Below are 14,856 nucleotides of genomic sequence, written 5' to 3'. Positions count from 1 at the left end.
CTAAGTTCATCGAGAAAACTGGCTTGGCTGGAAAAGGAGGATAAAGTCCATCTATAGTGGCTTATCTTTTCCTACTAAGTATATACTAGTATTGAACAATACCAGCCTTTGTGCATATGTACAGTTTTATGTGCTGTAAGACACTTTTTAAGGATCACGAATCTAGAATAAAAGATTTAGTTTTTATTCTTATTTATATTTTTTGATGTATGTTGTCATGAACCAGTGATTTTTAATGCTCCTCTCATCTGAGTTCACTCCTTGATTGTTAGCCACATCCTCTTCCCCCTAAGCCTCCTTACCACAAAAATCCTCTTACTGCTCTTTCTTAATTAGATGACTGACCAGCCTATTAGTCACTGCTGCAAAACAGTTTGCATCTTGACTCTAGGCCATATCTCTCTAGGAGACAAAATAAAAAACAAGGTGTAGTTTTTGAAGATTTGTCAGTGGGAAGATTTCTTTTTCCTTCATTATCAGAAAATCCATTAAAAGAATGTTAAAAATATACTCGTGGCTTTTTTTCTTTGTCCTGTGATGGCAGGTCTGACTCACTACTATCTTTATTCTTCACCTGTGTTCATTATGAAGTCACAATGCAGAGAGGGGTATTGACGGAGCTATGGAGTGCCAAAGTAGTGGAGTTCTAAACTGAAGCACAAGAAGTAAGATACAAAATTCCTAAGGTAGAAGAAAATTTGATGCCGGTATGATATGACCTTTGCCATGATCAACTTAAATATCTAGGTTAATGTGAGAATATGATCTGACTGTCACAATGGTAGGGATGTCAAAGTATTTAAGGGACCATATTATCCCTCTGTGTGTGTTTGTGTGTGTTTGTGTGTGTGTGTGTGTGTGTGTGTGTGTGTGTTTGCCATTGTTATATATAAGGTTGCCAAAAGACAACCTCAGGCATCATTACCAATTTTTCTTCTATTTTGCTGTTTATTTGTGTTTTGCAACAAGGCCTTCTACAATGGCCTGGATCTTACTAAGTAGACTCTACAGGTTGGCCAGCAAGCTCCAGGAGTTTGCTTGTCTTCAGCTTCCCAGAGTTAAGATTACAAGAATGTGCCTGTAAAAGCTTGGTAGTTTTTCTTAATTTATCTATCTATCTCTCTATCCATCCATCTATCTATCTATCTATCTATCTGTATATCTATTGTGGATTCTGGGAATCAAACACAAGACCATCTCCTTTCAAAACCCTGTGTCAACTTAGCTCTCTTGCTTGTGTTGGGAGTTATATTTTAAAACTGCATTTACAGGGATCAGAATCTGGAAATTCTCTGGCTCATTGCTATTATTGGTTTTTGTTGACTTTTTTATAGATCCAAATCTTTTCTCATAATGTTTTAATGTTCTTATCTGAATCTGACAGAATTTAATTTCTATGGTGTTAACCCAAAAGTTGTTCAGAGAAGCTGGTATATCCTGTTGAATGACATCAGTTCCCTGTGGAATTTCTTCATTTTAAGGCAAGGCTATTGAGATGCCTTTTGATCCACTTCCTTTATCCACCATCTGTGATGGTTAGCTTTAATTACCAAGCTGACACAAACTAGAGTCCTGGAAGAGAGTCTCAATGAAGAATTTTCTACCTTGGATGGGCCTTTTTGGCGTTTCTTCCAGGTATTGTCTTATAAAGTAATTTGATGTGCGAAGACTTAGTTGACTGGGTGACACTATTCAGTAGGCAGGTAATCCTAAGAGTGGATAAATCAAGCTGAGCACCAGAAAGAAAATAAAAACTAAGTTAGCATGTATGCACTCTTCCTATTCTTGACTATGGTTGTGATATGAATAGGTAAGTTTCCATCTTGACAAACTCAGACGTAGATTTGGGGCTCAAAGTGTTGTTTGTTAAGGCAAGAGTATTTTCTAGTCAATGTGTTTCTTTCCCATTTAGATAATTTAACTCCCAACATCAGCAGTGGTCAAAACTCTTTTAAAAAGTCAGGTATATTGTATAATAATTACCCAGGGATTCATTTGTTTTTCTCAGAGACACTTCCTTCCCCTTTCAAATCTACCCATGAAATGTTAGTGAGGGTACTTGGATATACCTCTCATGCAAAGGAAGCTATATCTCTTTCCTGAGAAGACCCACTTCATCTTGGGGTTTAAAGACCAGATTGATGCTTCCCAAAGTGAAGTGGAAAATAGCTAGTGTCTGAGGTTAGTATTGACAGTATAACAAAGTATCTCCCATGTTTGATGTACCATCTCATAGAAAGACAAATGTTAAATTAGTAATTTGACTATTGACGCAAATTTGCACAATTTGAAATATGTCTCAGACTCTCAATTTTAGATTTTTCATGCATTCTTTTCTCTTCTGATTTTGTGGCAAAGGGTATCAAATATAAGTCATTATAAATAATAGACAAACTCTACTGTTGAGCTACACACCAAGTCTCCTATAAGAGATTTCCTTATCCTCTTTCTCGACAAATTACTACATGAAAATTAAAGCTTTTGCTTTCAGTTTTCTTGTTTTAAATTATTCTCTTTATTTTAATCTCACATCTTTTGTCATTTTATATTTAAAAATTACTTGTTTCATTTATTCTAGGAATTTTTTTTACCCAGATTGATATTTTTATATTACAAGCCTCTAATAAATATCTGTCACATTCTTGTCCTTACATTTCAATTTTTTTCTCAGTTACTGTTCACCTCTACTATACTGTTTAAAGTAGTCAATTGTTTATTTCCTTAAATTATGTATTTTGTGCATTTCTGTACTGTGTGCTGGTTAGTTTTTTTTATCAATTCAACATCAGCTGTATTAGCTGAAAGGAACCTCAAGAAGATGCCTCCACAAGCTGTAGGATATTTTTTAAATTAGTGATTGATGGGGGAGACCCAGTTTCTTGTAGCTGGATATCATTGGGATGGTGGTTCTGGGTCTATGAGAAACTAGGCTGAGCAAGCCAGTAAGCAACCCTCCTCTGTAGCCTCAACACTCCTGCCTTCATGGTTCTGGACTTCCTCAATAATAAATTTAAGATGTGGAAGTCTAAACCAAATAAACCCTTTCTACCCCAACTTTCTTTTGGTGTTTTATCATAATAATTGTAACCCCAATTAGGACATACTACATTCTATAGTCTCATCCATTATTCTAAATTGATTTTTTCCTTTTTCAGTGTGTACTTATGCATAAATATGTATATATATATATATATATGTTAGATCATTGAAATCTTACCTGTGTATTGCAAGCATATCTCTTTTATGAGGGTCTAGGGAGATAGATGTCAGGTCTTCCTGATGGCATGGTGAACTCATTACTGACTCAGCTATTTCCCGAGATAGAATTCATTCCTGGTCAGCCGGGTGTTGGTGGCGCACACCTTTAATCCCAGCACTCAGGAGGCAGAGGCAGGCGGATCTCTGTGAGTTCGAGGCCAGCCTGGTCTACAGAGCGAGTTTCAGGACAGCCTCCAAAGCCACAGAGAAACCCTATCTCGAAAAACCAAAAAAAAAAAAGAACAAAAAACAAAAAAGAATTCATTCCTGGTCAATGTTTCTGTATCTCCCAAATCATTCCTTGGCAGTGAATGCGTTTTACGTCTCAGCATTAAATTCTGAGAATATCCCTGAATTATTCCTTCTCACATATGTGTCTACTCTTCCTAGAAGAGCACAGATGGGCTGAGATATGTTTCTGTGCTTCTGATATTCTGTACTGTTCTTTGGTTGCTCTCACTCCCTTGCTATTATAGTTTCTTTTTGTTGCTATGACAACAATACCCTGAGAAAAAAGCAACTTAGAAAAGAATGGATTTATTCAGCTTACAGTTCCAGGTTACAGTCCATCATTGTGGGGAAGTCATAGTGAAACATCTAGTTAGAAGTACATCTTCACATATACATCCAAGACTATAGATGAATACATGTCTAGTAACAAGTTCTATTTTTTTGCTCTTAACAGTTCATGATCCACTGCCTAAGGAATTGTGCCAACCATGGTAGGCTGGGTCTTTCTACACCAATCAATGCATCTGGAAAATTTCCCACAGACATGCCCACAGACCATCCTGATCTATATTAGGATTCTCTTCTCTGGTGATTTTAGATTGTGTCATGTGGCAACTAAAACCATCACACTAGCCAGTTGCTTTTGAGATGGCTTGGCTTCATTTCCAGTTGTTCCTAATCAAGCAAAGAAGGTTAGTATGCTATACCCTTCAATTGTCCTATCACCTCACACTTTCTTTATGACTCAGAAATTTATTGAGCCTTGGCCAGCAGATCAGTACTCATCCTGAGTATACACACGGGCTTTGGACTCCCATCCAACAATGTGAGATGCACTCTCACCCTGAAATCTTGGGGGAGGGTCTAGGCCCTGCCCTGGATGAAATGACAGACTATGGACACCCCCATGGAGGGCCTCACTCTCCCTGGGGAAATGAGGGGATAATGGGGAGGTTGGAGGGAGGGCACGGGAGGAGGGGAGGGAAAGGGAGAGGGACCTGGAAGTGACTTGTGAAGCAACCTTGTTTCTAATCTAAATTTAAACTTAAAAATAAATAATAATAATAATAATAATAATAATAATAATAATAAAAAGAAATCTAGGTCTTAACTTTTTCATGGGTTAAAATAAAAGTTATTGATTTTCTGAATTATTGTAGAATCACTTATTATCTCTTTTCCATGAAGAAGCATTCTTCTGTTTTAGATTTACTTCCAGTCTTATTTTCCATATGCCTTCATATATATCTAACAGCCATCACATCACATATGTGGTATGTGAGCAGAGCCATCTCCTGGGTTCTATGCTTGATATGATTTTTCATCTCCCTTTTGTTACCCCTTTGTTAATTTCAATCAGTACTTGAACAGCCATCTTGGCATAAATTAAGCTATTCTAAAGAGACACTTGTGTCTCTCAATTTCACTATCAAACTTGAAAAACTAGACCCCAAGTAATGATAATATTCCTAGAATCCTGGTATTTGGAGGAGGAGGGGCACCTGCCAGGCACTTGTCTCTAAGAAAGAGATTTGTAACTTCTCAGATGAGTCTACAGGATTAGACTGAAGCCAGGAAAATGATGAGTAAATGGTGGGCAAAACCATACCTTCACTAGGACTGCTCACATGTGCATATCCCTGTCCCTGTATTAAAATTTTCATCTTATTCAGGACTCTGAATACGGACTGGTGGAATAGGGCATTAGATTTCTTTGTGGTTCTTTCCAATATGGCTACACTGATGTATTTCCTCTTTTTTTCTACTTATTGTTAATCTGGCAGTTACAATTGATGGGTGGCCAAATTTGACTTATTGGGGTTCACGCTGTAACACTGATTGGTAACACTTATGATTCTAGTTTGAGGTTGTTATGTTCATTTCAAGTTTTACAAAGCTTTTCTTTCATTTTCGTTACATCCTTGTAAAATAATTAATTCTCCAACAATATAAAACTTGAAAAAAAACCCACAAGTTTGTAAAGTTTGCTTCTGTTCATCATAATAGAGCTAGGACCCAGACCTAAAGTTCATCATTTATTTGTACGTAGCCAACATTCCCCTTGAACTTCATCCAGTCTTGGGAATATGCTTCTTTTTCAGAGTCTTTTCAAATCCACAGTGCTGTGTCCTCGGTTTACCAGCCCGACTCTTGGGGGTGAGCAAGCACACTGAAGTGTTACTAGGAAGACCTTTCAGTCCCAGAGAAGACAGATTTTAAATGACAACCACAGTATATCTCAAACTACTCAAAAAGTACTAAAGAAATGCCAGTGTGTTTAAACTGTGAAAGAAATCTATATATTGTAACACACACTTGACTTTGCAGCACACGTGGTTTAAATGGCAGAGGAAAAAATGATGGCTCTACCCCAAGTGAAAATGTTGGGAATCTGTGTCTATGGTCTCTTCCTTCTGTTCCTCAGCTAGTATTTCTTTCTCTGTGATGGTAAGGGCTATTCTCCTGCAAATGTATTCTCCTGGTATCTGCTGTCTTATTCTGGAAAAAAGAGAGAGAGAAAGAAAGAAAGAAAGAAAGAAAGAAAGAAAGAAAGAAAGAAAGAAAGAAAGAAAAAACAAAAGAAAGGAAAGCCTATGATTGAGATAAATAACACTGGAGAGATTAATTCTATGCGTGTATGTGCATGTGTTTCTCCCTTTGTGTGTGTGTGTGTGTGTGTGTGTGTGTGTGTGTGTGTACATGTTCATGTGTTCCCATGAGGACTGAAAGACGGTGTCCAATGTCTGACATCTTGGAACTGGAGTTGAGTGCTCTTGAGCACCACCTGATATGAGGGCTTGAATGTGAAATTGGGTATACTTAGAGAGAGGTAAGCACTCTTAACTGTCTACTCATCTTCCTAGCCACTGAAACATAGATCTTGGAGAATCAGAAGTAGCTCAAGGAGTTCCATGTTAAGCAAAATACAATAAAGCAACAATAATGTATGAACAAATTCTTTGCAGAGATCTGAGCCCTACCCTGAAAATGGCACTTGCTTCAACAGGATTTAGAATTTGGATGTTCTGTTCCACATGGTTTTTAAAATATACTTCTGTGCCAATCCATTAAATATTGCATATATGCAGTACATTGAAATGTTGTTTATCTTTATGAAGAAATTCTCAGGTGACTACTTATACTGTGTTTGGAAGACTGTATATTTTATCCCAACTTTAACCTTTTCCTGAACAAAGGAAGAAGCAGCCTTATTCACTGACAGGAAGGAGTCAAGGCAGAATTAAAAAAGGAACATAAAAGCAACTCAAAGCATGGTTGAAACCCTGTATCTCTGTCTTCATTTTGTGTTTGTTCCTCTAATGGTTTATCTTGGTTGTCAACTTGACTGTATCTGCAATCATCTAACAGGCAGGACACTGGTCACATCTATCAGGGATTTTCTTTTATTTATTTATATCATTTTTTTACATCCTGACCGAAGTTTCCCCTCCCTTCTCTCCTTCCATTGACTTCCTCCATCTCTTCTAGCCCCCCCCCAAAAAAATCCACTTCTCCCCTGTTTCTGTTCAGAGAGGGACAGGTCTTCCGTGGATATCAACAAAAGATGGCATCTCAAGTTGCTGTAAGACTAAGCACTCCCCCTCTTATTAAGGCTGAAAAAAGTAATCCAGTTCACAAGAGGCAGATAAAATGTTAACACAGCCTCTGCTTTCATTGTTAGAAATCTCACAAGTAGAAAAAGCTACCCAATTGTCCACATATGTAGAGGGTGTAAGTCAGTCCCATGTAGGCCTCCAGTTGTTGGTTTAAACACTGGGAGTGCCTATGAGTTAGGATTAGTTGTTTCTGTGGATTTTCTTGTGATTTCCTGGATGACTCTGGCTCCTACAATCCTTCCTCTCTCTCTTCAGCAAGATTGCCCAACAGAGGCCTAGTGTTTGGCAGTGGGTGTCTATCTGTTTCTATCAGTTACTAGATGAAGGCTCTCTGATGACAATTGGTGTACTCACCAATCTGATCGCAGAAGGCCAGTTCACTCTATGTATCCACTATTGCTAGGAGTCTCAGCGGGATCATCCTTGTAGATTTGAAATGGGAAGACTCACTCTAAATGTTGGCAGCATATTCCAGTGTCAGACCATATGTGAGGAAATAGAAGAAAGAAACTTTGTAATTCTGCCTTTTGACTTCACCCTTAATGGCAAGATCATCCACCTGGTTGCTGCCAAGGCTCTATTCCTTCACAGATGTTATAAGTAGCTTCTTAAGTCTTCCAGCATAGAGTGAAGACCACCTGTTTTCCAGCAGCATTCATCACCAGATTTTGACTGCTGAGACATCCAGCTTCATAGATTGAACAATTATAGGATTCTGGGCCTGTCAGGTATAAAGCAGTCATTTAAAAAAACTAACAAATCCCATCTTAATATACATTAAAAATACAGCATTCATCTGTTTTTTTTGCTCTAGAGAACCTGACTAATCCAGTACTTCTTACTTGGCTTTACCTCCCACAACTCTGGAAGGATGAAGGCACAGAGCTGAGTCATTGCACATTACTTTTTCTCTTGTTCCTGTGGGTTTCAGGAACTAGAGGATAGATTAAGTACTGTCTTTGTGACAAGAGATTGAAACTATCCCCAAGTAATACTGAGTAAGCAAGACTGTTCTCTCCTTTAAAATAACATTTAAGTATGAAGAAGAGGCTGTGTGCTGGAGAGCATTTGTAAGAACCATGACGATCTCCTTGGGTGACAGTACAAAGTTATTGGATCTCCTTACAGAATGTGAGTGGAGAAAGGGTGGGAGGGATGGAAACTTGAGTAGAAGTGCTCAATTATGTATGACTCTTGGCCCCTGCCATAATTCTTATTCTACCAAAACTCTTCTCAGAGCTCCAAAACTGGTTTTGAAGGGGCTGCACTCCTACACTTGTTTGTTTGTCAATGTAGCCATGAAATAATCGCTACTTTCTTATTTCTTGCTCTTAATTGGTGTGTTGGGATTGATGGCTGAGTAGAATCAGTTGAGGTATAAAGAATCCTCCCAACCACAACATTTGCTACTGAAACCACTAATTAAAGTATTAATGTTTTTTTTATTTTCCAGTTTAAATTTAGATAAGAAAAAAGGTTGCTTCACAAGTCAGTTCCAGGTCCCTCTCCCTTTCCCTCCCCTCCTACCGTGCCCCCCCCCCCCCGTTATCCCCTCATTCCCCCAGGGAGGGTGAGGCCCTACATGGGGGTGTCCATAGTCTGTCATTTCATATAGGGCAGGGCCTAGACCCTTCCCCAAGAGTTCAGGGTGAGAGTGCACCTCACATTGTTGGATGGGAGTCCAAAGTCCGTGTGTATACTTGGGATGGGTACTGATCTGTTGCCCAAGGCTCAATAGATTACCTAGGCCTCCTCACTGACACCCACATTCAGGGGGTCTTGATCAGTCCCATGCTGGATTCCCAGGCATCAGCCTGGGATTCAAGAGTTAATCTTTGTCTGGTCAGCTGTTTCTGGGGGGATAAACCAGCCCAGCCTTAATCCCTTTGATCATCAGTCCTCCCTCTCTGTTACTGACTTTCTTGACTTCAGCTCAGTACTTAACCGAGGGAGTCTGCCTCTTCTTCGATCAGCCACTAAATGAAGTTTCTGTTTCCCAGACTCTCTGGCCATAGGATTGTAGGCTGGCACTCCCCAGATCTATGTGTAAAATCCATATATGAGAGAGTACATGCCATGTTTCTCTTTTTGTGACTGGGTTACCTCACTCAGGATGGTTTCTTCTAGTGTCATCCATTTGCCTGCGAATCTCATGATTCCATTATTTTTTTCTGCTGAATAGTACTCCATTGTGTAGATGTACCACATTTTCTCTATCCACTCTTTGGTTGAGAGACATCTAGGTTGCTTCCAAGTTCTGGCTATTACAAATAAAGCTGCTATGAACATAGTGGAACAGACATCTTTGTTGTATGAATGGGCATCTTTTGGATATATGCCTAAGAGTGGAGTTGCTGGGTCTTGTGGTAGGTTTATTCCCATTTTTCTGAGGAATCTCCATACTGCTTTCCAAAGTGGCTGAACCAGTTGGCACTCCCACCAGCAATGGAGGAGTGTCCCCCTTTCACCACATCCTCTCCAGCATAAATTGTCATTGGTGTTTTTGATTTTAGCCATTCTGACAGGAGTGAGATGGTATCTCAGAGTTGTTTTGATTTGCATTTCCCAGATGGCTAAGGATGTTGAGCACTTTCTCAAGTGCCTCTCAGCCATTTTAGACTCCTCTATTGAAAACTCTCTATTTAGTTCTGCAACCCACTTTTTAATTGGGTCCTTTGATGTTTTGGAGACTTGCTTCTTGAGTTCTTTGTAAATTTTGGAGATCAACCCTCTGTCAGATGTGGGATTAGTGAATACTTTTTCCCATTCTGTGGGCCGCCTTTTTGTCTTGCTGACTGTGTCCTTTGCCTTACAGAAGCTTCTCAGTTTCAGTAGGTCCCATTTATTAATTGTTGATCTCACTGTCTGTGCTACTGGTGTTATGTTCAGAAAGCTGTCTCCTGTACCAATTCGTTCAAGGGTACCACCCACTTTCTCTTCTAAGAGGTTCAGTGTGGCTGGATTTATGTTGAGGTCTTTGATCCATTTGGACTTAAGTTTTGTGCATGGCGATAAACATGGATCGATCTGCATTCTTCTACATGCCAGTCTCCAGTTATGCCAGCACCATTTGTTGAAGATGCTTTTAAAGTATTAATGTTTTAAGTGAAAAGAGAATCATATTTAAAATTTCAATCATTGGGTAGAAATTTGCTTAGAGGAAATATCAAATTTTCGTTAATATACTTTTGAATCATCTGTTAAGTGAAAGGTAAAATTCGAAGTCACTGAGTGATTACTGTTTTTTTCAAAGGCATTTCAGTTTGATTAGCGAGAAAAGAAAAGAGGAAAGGCTACTGAGGAGGGGAGGAGGTAAAGTGTCATTCTGGGACTATGAATTGCTTGGGATTCATTTGAAATGGAAAACTTTCCATCTTAACTTTCAATGAAGTTTGCACAACAAAGTTTGTTTTATTTTTGTGTCATGCAAAAAAGGAAAGAAAAGGACTTATTTTCTGTCCATGACTACAATAGCATGAAAATGAGAGCATTCAATTGAGCAACTTCAGCAAAAGCAGGACAAGAGAAAATCCCAGAAATAACATAGGAGACCTCAATCATTCCAAGAATTTTAACAAGTTCACTTTAATCTTTTGAATCTGAATTTTTCTATACCCATAGATAAAATGAGGGTGACCTCCTTGACATGGTGCTAGACAATATAGATAGATAGTACCTATAATTTATTTGCTGATAATTGCATAAATTCTAGACTTTCTATATGGGATTATGTAGTTTTCAATATTTATTATTTAGCCAATAACTTCATTTTCTGTTTTGTTCTTTTGATGTGAAGATATTTTTGTCAGAAATTTGGGAGTAATGTAAGTAGATTGATAACTCTAGTGGAAGTTAGTGGGAAATGGAAAAATGTATAGCTCAGTTAGCAAAGTGCACCTTTTGCAAAGGTAAGAATTAGCATCAATTCCTAGCAACACCCCCCCACCAACAAAGACAATAAGAAAAGATGTCATGGTGGCACACTCACACAATTTCAGTGATTGGGAAGGAAAGGATACTGGGTTCCTGGGCTCAATGGCTGAAAAATACCCTTAAATAAAAGTTAAGAACCAGTGAGAAATCTTTATCAAAAAACAAAGCAAGACAAACAACAACAAGACAAGGAAGACAACAGTTGAGCCTTTATTGATTTCTGACTTCCACACATGTGTTCATATGTATGGATGTGTTCCAGCACACCCACAGAGTCCTCACATGCACAGATAGAGAGTGAAGTTTATCCTCCCACCAAATATGTGGGACTATTCCCTGGTAATGTAATTACAGTTGTCTCAAATAGTATGCTCTGTGATGGAACTGGTCACATGAAATTTTGTAGTCACGTGACAGGAGAAAGTCATAAATCAAGGCATTTTTCCAAACACTTTGGTGGGGATAACAGGTAGATTATTAAGTGCAGCAGATGCCATTCTTGACTTTGGAGTTGTTAAAAGTTCCTTGTCTGTTAAGTGTTTGTATTCCAAAGTTTTTATCTGATAGTTGAAAGAATGTTGGTCACTTGCAGAAGTGGACGATGAATGAGTGAGTTGGGGGGCCAATATAACTTGACTCTGGATCTGCAACATTCCAACTTCCCACAATCAGTCTCATAGACTCTTTAGTATAGGTGTGTCCTTTCTTCTGGAAACTTTTGTTCACATATTGTGGACATTTTGTTTGACAGCAATGTAAAAAATGTGTGAAAAAGATAACCCCAAAATTATAGTTCATTTTCCAGGAGGATAATTTAAATTTATTTAAATCAGAAATGTTATTCTAAATACAAACGTTCAAAATTTCCAGTAAAACAATCTACCTCACCAAATTTCCTTGAATTTGTCTTAAAATGGTATTCCCCCATTAATTAAGAATCAGCTAACTCAGCTAAAATCATTGATACATGTTCATTAAAATGTTCCTCAAGTTAGTAAAAACCTGGAAGAAATTAAAATTCATGAAGTAGGTTTAATAGATATATGAATTTAGTAAAAAGAATAAAAAAGAGATACAAAAGATTTGGTAAACATAGGCTGAATCATTAAAATTTTTAAAGTTTATATATATATGTATATATATACATATATGTATATATTATAACTTAGTGAGTCAGTTAGTGTTACTTGAGAGACAGTGCAGTGTTGACATGGGATGAATTAGATGGAAGAAAGTAAAGGGTGGATGTGATACAGTTATATTTCAATTAAAATTAATTATACATACATTTAAATTTGAAAGCACAGAAAAAGTAAATTAGTAAAATCTACAGAACTCCACTATGCTCAAGGACCTGTGGAGATATAGCGAGAGATATGGTGTTTATGTAGAATCCTAGGAAGAGAGGTTAAAAGAAAAAAGCACACCATTTCATACCTAAAAAGATGAAATAAACCCAAAATTGTTTAACTCTGTAGGCAATAAATAATTCAGTAATATCATTGAACTGTAAACAAAATATAGATACCACAAACATTATGCCATAGCCAAACCACTAAGAATTATGGACAAAGAACTATATCTTGATAGCAGTTAGAGAAATAGTATGCTATCTAGAAGAAATTTCTTATTGACGGACAGCAGATTCCTCATCATAAACCCCTGAGTTCAGCAAGAAATAGTTCAGCATTTTTAAAGGGCTAGAAGAGCATTGCGATCATCTGGAATTTCTACCCAGTAAAAGCAGCTTTCAAAAATGCAATGGTACCATGATTTCTCAAAGGAGGAAAATGTAGAGGATGTGCAGAAAGTGCACCTGATTTGAAGTTTTTGCTAAGATATTTCCTTTGATTAAAGAACAATGATACAAGAAACGAATTCAACCAGGAAAACAGAGTCAGATATGTGATAAACACTGGTGTGGTTAAAAGACAGGTGACTCCTGGGTTCTCCAAATAGGTTTGAGAGTTGAAACAAACATCTTTTTTGACACCTGATAACTTTTTCAGGGTGTGCCAATAAACACATAAAAGAAAATAAATGTGGAAAGAGCAAGGATGGATTTAAGAATTATGCTTTTTCATCGTGTTAAAAATAGTTAAAATTAAAGATCACTGGCAGTTGTGTCTCATATGGTAGATTTAAAGACAGCCAATGAGGAGGACATGAGAAGAAATAACCAATTGCGTAGTTGATAAAATAAAATGATGAGATTTGAGAGCTAGCAAGTTGGGCCAGCTATTAAGAGCACTGGCTGTTCTTGTAGAAGAAGGGGTTTCTCTGTTCCCAGCACCCACATGATGGCTCACAACCATCCGTAGTTCCAGCTCTGGGGGATTAATGCTCTTTTTTGGTCTCCACCTGCATCTGCACACATGTGCATTCATATGGACTCACTTACACACTTGCCCATAAGTAAAAATTTTTACAAATTGTGTATTTTTAATAAAGTAAATGGGGGATTGCAAGGAGCTAGTAATGCGCTGTAAGAAAATGTCCTGTATGAATACATTTGATGTGACACCATCATTTATTTATCCACATTTAAAAGCCTACAATAATTAATCTCTTCTTTTTGCCTTTCTGTCTCTCTCTGTGTCTGATTATATTTTCCCTCTCTCTCTCCCCCATCTCTCTATCTCTCTCTTTCCCCTTTCATCCTGTCCCTCCCTCTCATTCAGTGGGTCTCAGGTCTTGCTATGTAACCTAGGTTTGTCTTGAACTCCCCACTCCTGCCACTTCTTAAGTTGCTGGAATTACTTTTGAATATGACACTACATCTTGAATAATTTCTACATAAATTATACTACAAAATGGAATTTAAAAAAATATGTGCATGGCTTGAGTTCCTGAGATCTTTCCTTGGCCAGTCCTAACTCTCTCACCTTGTTCTCTTCTGACTCACTCATGACCTATTAATCTCCCATAACATTAAAAGCTTTCCCATCTTTTAAACTGATTTATTTGACTCTCCAGTCACTCATCACTCTTCAATCTTTCAGTTCACAGACATTATTCTGGCTTGACTTTGAAAGCCTTGTGTTGGAAAGTCAAATATAGTGGCCCAGTGACTTCAGTTTAAGTTGTGAGATATTAGATTTTGATGAAAATAGAGACTTAAGTACCAAGAATGTGACTGGGAAGAGTTATCTTTAAATGCTCATGTAGCATTGACACTATGTGATCCAAGAGAAGCAGTTTGGTTTATGCACTGAGTCCAGAGTTAATGCATAGGAGAAGCACTGGGGGGGCATATCACTAATACATGGGTGATGAGGGCTACAGAAGGTCTTTGTAGATCATCTCTCAGGTGGCTTGGGTTCAAGTGTTTTCTGTATAAATTTAATATATGAAGTTGGGCTGTTTATGGAGCCCTGTGGCATAGGTATGTGAGCTGGTTGCGAAGGAGTGTGGCCACTTCTCAAATCATCAAAGTTTTGGTGCAGCTCTATAAACAGTGCTCTCATCCCTTGTATCAGATCACTTCATATTTGCATATAACTTCCACAGTGTTCCTGTTTGCTTTTAAGTCATCCCAGAGAATCTAATGTGGAGGTCATAGGACACTGTGAAAGAGGTTGAATCTATTCTACCACCATGGAAGATTTCACAACGGAACTCAGGTCATCAGTCTTGACTGTAATTGTCTTTACTCACTGAGCCATCTCAGAAGCACTAGACGATATCTTGAACACATTGTTTTTAAAGCATGGAAGAAATTGAAACTCCAGACTGACAGCTGGGGAACCTGCATAAGACCAAACTAGGCCCTCTGAATGTCAGTTGGGGGGCTTAGGCAGTCTATAGGGCCACTGAC

General features: G+C 38.1%; 1 long non-coding RNA gene across 2 annotated transcripts in view; it reads left to right on the top strand.

Moving 5' to 3' along the window:
• The first annotated feature begins 643 nt into the window (after positions 1-643).
• The window catches only part of LOC121137275, a 46,754-nt gene continuing 32,541 nt past the window's right edge, over positions 644-14,856 (top strand). For both annotated transcript variants that reach the window (XR_005874529.1, XR_005874528.1), the window contains exons 1-2: positions 644-707; positions 3,944-4,181. This is a non-coding gene — a long non-coding RNA (uncharacterized LOC121137275). The remainder of the gene's footprint in view (positions 708-3,943; positions 4,182-14,856) is intronic.

Source organism: Mesocricetus auratus, unplaced genomic scaffold, assembly GCF_017639785.1.
Source record: "Mesocricetus auratus isolate SY011 unplaced genomic scaffold, BCM_Maur_2.0 Super-Scaffold_100676, whole genome shotgun sequence".
In the NCBI taxonomy this organism is placed as follows: Eukaryota; Metazoa; Chordata; class Mammalia; order Rodentia; family Cricetidae; genus Mesocricetus; species Mesocricetus auratus.
The sequence above is the reverse complement of the archived record's forward strand: the minus strand, read 5'-3'. Positions and strand labels throughout refer to the sequence as shown.